This window comes from Balaenoptera acutorostrata, chromosome 1 (assembly GCF_949987535.1).
Source record: "Balaenoptera acutorostrata chromosome 1, mBalAcu1.1, whole genome shotgun sequence".
Classification (NCBI taxonomy): Eukaryota; Metazoa; Chordata; class Mammalia; order Artiodactyla; family Balaenopteridae; genus Balaenoptera; species Balaenoptera acutorostrata.
The window spans coordinates 50,458,546-50,465,801 of record NC_080064.1 but is presented as its reverse complement, the minus strand read 5'-3'; the positions used below and the strand labels follow the sequence as shown (position 1 = coordinate 50,465,801).

At 39.9% G+C, this 7,256-nt stretch overlaps 1 pseudogene; it reads right to left on the bottom strand.

Moving 5' to 3' along the window:
• Positions 1–6,799: 6,799 nt before the first annotated feature.
• LOC114236566 (U1 spliceosomal RNA) lies at positions 6,800–6,983 on the bottom strand (annotated as a pseudogene).
• Positions 6,984–7,256: the final 273 nt, after the last annotated feature.

Here is a 7,256-nt window from a genome sequence, read left to right as displayed (position 1 = left end):
CCTCACAGCGTACTTCGAGGAATGTGTGCTGATTGTTCTCAGTTAAGAATGAGAAAACTGGGCTTCCCTGGTGGCGCAGTGGTTGAGAATCTGCCTGCCAATGCAGGGGACACGGGTTCGAGCCCTGGTCTGGGAAGATCCCACATGCCGCGGAGCGACTAGGCCCGTGAGCCACAATTGCTGAGCCTGCGCGTCTGGAGCCTGTGCCCCGCAACGGGAGGGGCCGCGATAGTGAGAGGCCTGCGCACCGCGATGAAGAGTGGCCCCCACTTGCCGCAGCTAGAGAAAGCCCTCGCACAGAAACGAAGACCCAACATAGCAATCAATCAATCAATCAATCAATCTTAAAAAAAAAAAAAAAAAAAAAAAAAAAGAATGAGAAAACTAAGGCCCAGAGAAGTTATGTCCCCTGCCCAAGGCTTCACAGCTGGTTCTGCAGGTGGGAGGGCAGGGATGCTTAAGTCCTGAATCTGTGGGTTGGAAGACTATTTAGCCCTGGAGTATGGGTTCAAATCCTCAGCGGGGGTGGGGAGGAGGATACAGGCTTCTCTCTCCAGCTCTGAGGTCTTAGGTGAATTTCATCATGGTGCTGAGACTCTGTTTCCTCATCTGTAAAATGGGGGTAATGTTGCCCACCTCATAAGGCTATAATGAGGATCAACGGAAGTGTCTTTTGTTTGTAAAGTGTCTCACAGAGAGTGCCCAGCCCAGGGAATATGCTCCATAGATGTCCCCTTTCCCTTTTCTTTTCTTTTTTTCGGGGGGTGGGGGAGGGGGAGAAGCTTTGTCTTGAAGCTGCAAAAAGGTCCAAGAAAAGGTCAGAAAATTAGGGCAAGAGCACTGGACTCTGAATCAGACCGACCAGGAATCGAATGCTGCTTCTGATACCTATTAGCTATTTGATTTTAAACAAGTCATTTTTCCTTGCCAGGGCCTCAGTTCCCCCAGCTGTAAAATATAGGAAGATCAGTTTAGTCCAAGATGGCAATCAAGCCTCCACAACCCCTTGCACTGCTATGCAGCTATCACTAGTTGATCACATCTTTGTTTCCACTGAGCCAAGGTAATACACTTTTATTCTCAAGTGGTATGAACTGCCTATAGTTTGGCTATAATTCTACTAGTAGGCAATTATGCATGGATTACATTACCATGTTTCCAGAAGGCACTCGCTGAAGTGCAAAGCCCTCTGATGAAGATAACACATTAATCTTGGCATATATTTGCATCACTAAGGACAATGTCTTATGGGGCTCTAGAAAGCACAGGTCCGTTTGTTGTTGTAGTTGTATGTTTTGGGTTTTGTTCTAAGTAGTGTAGAGTACAAACAAGTAAGCCTGCAACAGAGGGTTCATAAAGCTGGAGGAAGATCGGTAATGGAGCAGTTATTGGGAGGGAATCACCATTGACCGCAATATACAGAGGAGAAAACTGTGGAAACACGAACCAGCTCAGTAACTTGCCTGCGGTCACAGCTAGTAAATGGCAGAGCTGGCAACCCTGCCATGAATGCAAAATCCATTTATTTAGTCTGAAAATGATTACTGGCTGCCTCCTCTGCACAAGGCACCACTTTCAGTGTGAGAACTCAGTAGTGAATAAAATTGTCCAAATGCCTTGCCCTCAGGGAGCTTAGAGTCCAGGGGCACATTTACTGGCGCCCGTTATATGCCTTGTACTTCACCAGCACTGGAGGCAAAGAAGCCCAGGTTTGATGGCTCATCTGTACAGAAACATACGTTTGAATCTTAGCTCCGTGGCTTCTTATTAGGTGAGGGAAGCCATTCCATCACTTTTCTTCTCAGTTTCTGCACCTGAAACATGAAGATAATAAAAGCTATTTCCGAGGGGTTCTATGAGGTTTAAAAGAAAGACTATTTATAAAGCATGCAACACTAAAAATTTTATTTACTCAATGAATTGTAGTTAGTATTATTAATTCTGAATCCTCTTAACAACTCTGTGAAGTTGGTACTGTTTTCACCATTTTACATAGGAGGAAATAAAATCTCAGAGAGTTTAAATCTCAGAGAGATTGGGTTACTTACCCAAGATCACACAGCTAACGAGTGGTAGAACTGAGGTTCAAATCCAGGGCTACTTGACTTCATTACTCAAATATGATGCTATGGCCACATGTTTCCCAAACTCGCAATTGGAGTAGCTGCAGTGCAACAGAAAACTGTGTTCCTCTTTGGCATCTTATGCAACAAACCATATGGACCCTCAAGCTCTTACATAACAGGCCCAGCGCTAACGAGAGGAAGTTTAACAACAACACAAAAAACAGATCGCATTCACAACAGACCACCATATGTTCTCCCGTTCCCTGACAACAGCCGTCCCAACGCCTACTCGGGCGCCCACAGAAATCTTCTCGAGGAAAACAGTTTTATTCTCAAGTGACTCAAATGATGGATGCCTTTACAAAAAGCAGGGAGGGAAAAAAGAATCTGAGCTTCTTCAAAAGAAAGAAATCTTGTTCACTCCTCGGGAAAGCCCAGAAACCTCAACCTCCTCTCCTTAGCCTTGGAACCTGCCGGCTTCTCCAGGGACAGTCTGACCCTCTGTGACCTGGCAGTTGCTTCACTCAGAGTGAGGGCCGCTGTGACGATGTCTGGTTTCTGAGACTCCAGGTTAACTTGCCTGGGTGCTTTGAGTCATCCCCTTCACTTGGTCTTGAACTCCTTCACTATCTGGTGCTCTTCCTCATTTCTAAAGTCTCAAGTTTGCTGCAGGTTTCTGGAAGTGGGCTCCTAGAACTGAACCCAATTCTAGAAGGGTGGTTTCACCTGTAGACACTGGGGAGCAGCAGCTGGTTCCAGGCCAGATGCCATCTTCCTACTCTTTACCTCTCGCCTGGTCTCCTGCCTCTTTGCCTCCCTCCCATCCATGTCCCTATCCTGCAGCCAAAGCGATCCTGACAGTATGTAAATTCGATCCTGCCACTCTAAATTCCTTACAGCCCCAGGGGTGCTACATGCCCCTCACCCCACTTTGCAGTGCTCGGCCCATTCATCCATCCCCCTTTCACTCCTTCCTCATCTTCCGAATCTCAGCTGCATGTGGCTATTGGACCCTTGAAATGTGGTTATTGAAACTGAGGAATTCAACTTTTAATTTTATTACTTTTAATTAATTTAAAATAATGTTAGATTCTCAGGTTGCAAAGAAATTCTCTTTCCCATATTGTCTTCCTATATTTATGGATTCACTTCTTATATTAGAATACATTTGGTATTTATCTTAATATGAGCTACAGATACACAGAAGTTGCCTATCCAAATGTCTACCTGTGACACTTTATATTTTCCAAAGAATGCCATATCGATATAGATCCCACCCCACATTCTCTTCTTACAATGTGACGGTGAGAGTCCTTCATAGCGAAGTGGAACTGGGTGGATTTTTGTAACTGACCAAGAGAATATGATGCTCATGACAGCATGTGCCTTCTGAGACTAGGTCATAAAAGTTAGCATTCCATCCTGCACCTTGGAATCCTCTAATTCCTCAGTCTGAGGGAAACAAGCCACCATGCTATGAGGACCCTGATGTGAAGAGGAACTAAAGGTATCAGAAAAGATCCAACACCAATTTGCCAGTCACGTGAGCCAGCCACCTCAGAAGTGGATTCTCCAGCCCTGGTCAAGCCTTCAGATAACGACAGCCCCAGCTAAGATCTGATTACAATTTCATAAGACATCCCACGTCCGACCTCCCCAGCTGAGCCTTTTCAGACATCCTGACCCTCAGAATCTGTGAACACTATAAACATCATAGTTTTAGGTCACTAAGTTTTGGGGCAGTTTGTTATGCAGTCATAATAACTCTAGTCATTTTTTTCCAACATCATTTATTGAATAGTTTATCTTTTCCCTACAGATACGAGACATCACTTTCATCATGAATTAAATCCTCATAGACTACGGGCCTACTGTTGGTCTTATTTTGTTCTATTGGACCATGTCAATTAAAAAAAGGATACGAAGTTGTTTAAGTCATTGATGTTTTATTATATGTGTTACTATATAGTAAATGTAGCCACCCTCCAATACTGATATTCTGTTTCCTAGTTTGCCTGGATATTGTCATTTACTTGTTCACAGGAGTTTTAGAATCAGCTTGTCTAGTTTATTAAAAAAAAGGACATGCTGCATTTTTATTGAGCTTGTGATGAACTTACAAAATAATATAAGGAAAATTGATATATTTATGATAGTGCAGCTTCTTGTATAAAAATACAATGTACTTTCTCATTTAAGTTTTGTGATGTTCAGGAATGTTTTAAAGTTGTCTTCATATTTAGTTTCATATTTCTTACAAAGTCTACACTTTTATATTTTGGTTAATGATATAAATGGATTTTTTTCTGTTATGCTTACTATTCTAATTGTGATTTGCATATGTGAAGACTATTGATTTCTGTACATTAATTTTGTATGCTACTCCCTTACTGAATGATCTATTTATTTATGGTGGCTTTTAGTTGATTCTCTGTATTACCAGGTATACGACTATATTGTATGCAAATTGAGACAGTTTAATCTTCTTTTCTAATATTTATGCCTCCAATTACATATTAATATTTTTGCCTCTAGTATAGTGTAGTGGTAATAGTGGGCATTCTTAGGAGACCACTTCTAAAGAGTACATCTAGCCATGTGGGGCTCTTGGACTCTTGACATGTGGCTATCGAGACTGAGGAATTTTATTAGTCTTAATTAATTTAAATTTAAATAGCTACCTGTGGGTAGTAATTACCATATTGGACAACACAGGATGAGAATTTCTTCATTTAGTATAATGCTAGCTTTTGGATTGAGACACACATGTGGAACATTCAAAAGTCCTTATTTCATTGGCTTTTTAAAAATTAAAAAAACAGCTGTTGAATGTTGTGAAATGCTTCTTCAGTATCTATGGAGATGATTATGTTGTTTTTCTTCTTATATCTACTAATATCATGAATCATATTGAACTGTCCTTGCTTTGGATTAAGCCCAACTTGGTTATGATGTATTATTCTTTTAATTGATTGCTTCATCCTGTTTGTTAATATTTCATTTAGGATTTTTGAATCAAGGCTAGCCATCTCTTGTGTAATCTTTGTTAGATTTTGATAGCAGTGAATTCTCACGTCTTAAAAAAAAAAGAAAGAAAACTTGAAAGTTTTTATTTTATGACCTGACATAGTTTAAATAGAACTGTCATTATTTGCTTTAAGGGTTTTGTAGGATTTTCTAGTGAAATTCTTTAGGGGTGAAATTTGGGAAAGGGAGTACATCATTGACTAGTTTCTCTATTTCCTCTATACAGATCAATCTGTTTAGATTTTCTACATCTTTTAGGCTCAGTTTTGGTATATTGCATTTTCCTCAAAAATTGTTTCATCCAGATTTTTAGAAAAAAAGGTTTGCAAAGGAGAATCATATATTTATTTTAATTTACTGTTTCTTGATTGTACTCTCATGTTTCTATAATTTTTAGTAATTGCCCTTTCTCCACACCCCTCTTCCCCACAGCTTTTTCAGTGATTAGGTGACCTAGTATTTCATCTATTGTGTTGTATTAGCTTTTTAAAAAGAATCAGTCTATTTATTTATTTATTCATTCATTCATTCATTCACTCATTCTGATCTGTTTCCTAACATTAAATTTTTTTATTTATTAATTTATTCCTTCTGCTTTCCAACAATTTGGCTATTTTTTTTCTAAATTTTTGACATACGTTTGGTCCATTGGTTCCTGTACTTTTTTTAAAAAAAGATTTATTTGTTATTTATTTCTTTTATTTATTTTTTGGCTGCATCGTGTCTTAGTTGAGGCACGCGGGATTTTTGTTGAGGCAAGCAAGATCTTTCTTTGAGGCACACTGGCTTCTCTCTAGTTGCGGCGTGTGGGTTTTCTCTTCTCTAGTTGTGGCACACAGGCTCCAGAGCACGTGGGCTCTGTAGTTTGTGGCACATGGGCTCGCTCTTTGAGGCATGCGGGCTCAGTAGTTGCGGCACACAGGCTTAGTTGGCCCGCAGCATATAGGATCTTAGTTCCCTGACCAGGGGTCGAACCTGCTTCCCCTGCATTGTAAGGTGGATTCTTTACCACTGGACCACCAGGGAAGTCCCTCCTGTACTTTCTTTTTCTTTTTTTTCTTTTATTATTATTTTTGGCTGTGTTGGGTCTTCGCTGCTGCGCACGAGATTTCTGTAGTCGTGGCGAGCAGGGGCTACTCTTGGTTGCTTTGTAAGAAGAAAATATTGCCATAAGTGTTTCTGCATTTTAGAATTTTTTTAGTTTGGGCACCTATTATATGACAAATTTTGTGAGTATAAAATGGGATTTGTAAAACCATAAGATGTAGTCTCCATTTTCAGATTATACAGTTTGAAATACAGTTGGCCCTCCATATCCAGAGATGCCACATCCACAGATACAACCAACCGCAGATCAAAAATATGCAGGGGAAAAAAAAAGAAACAAGAAAGTTCCTAAAAGCAAAACTTGAATTTGCTGCACTCCAACTTAACACAGCATTTACTTTGTATTAGGTATAGTAAGTAACCTAGAGGTCATTTAAAGTGTAAGGGAAAATGTGCATAGATTATATGCACGCACTACACCATTTTATATAAGGAACTTGAGCATCTGCAGATTTTGGTGTCCGTGGGGGTCCTGGAACCAATTCCCTGTAGATACTGAGCGACAACTATATATCAATTAGATTTGTTTTACATTTGTTGTTTAGATATTTATTATATTTATTTACTTATTTATCCATCTGCTTGATCTATCAGAGTCTAAGAGGATAAATCACCTCTTTTTTTTTTTTTAACATTTTTTCCCCCTACTACCACAGATTATGTGGTCAAGTTTCCCACATTTGGGGAAATCACGGGGGTCAGCACATCTGGAGTGCAATGGATAAGCCATGCCCTGGGAAAACCACCTTCGTGATCATGGCATCTCCCCTGACAGGTAAGTATATAAATTACCTTTTAATACCATGATTTTATTGTTGTTAATGTCTTCTTGCATCTCGTATAATTTCTGTTGTATGAATATTGCTGCTGTGTAATTTGGTTCACTGATTTTCAAAATTCTTATATCCTCATTGTGAATTGCACCCTTTACCATTATACAATATCTTCCTTGTTTGGCTTAGTATTTTTTTAAACCTGAATTCAATGTTTTCTCATATGAATGGGCAACCTCAGCTTTCTTTCAATTTGCATTTGCCTGTTACACATTGCCACCTT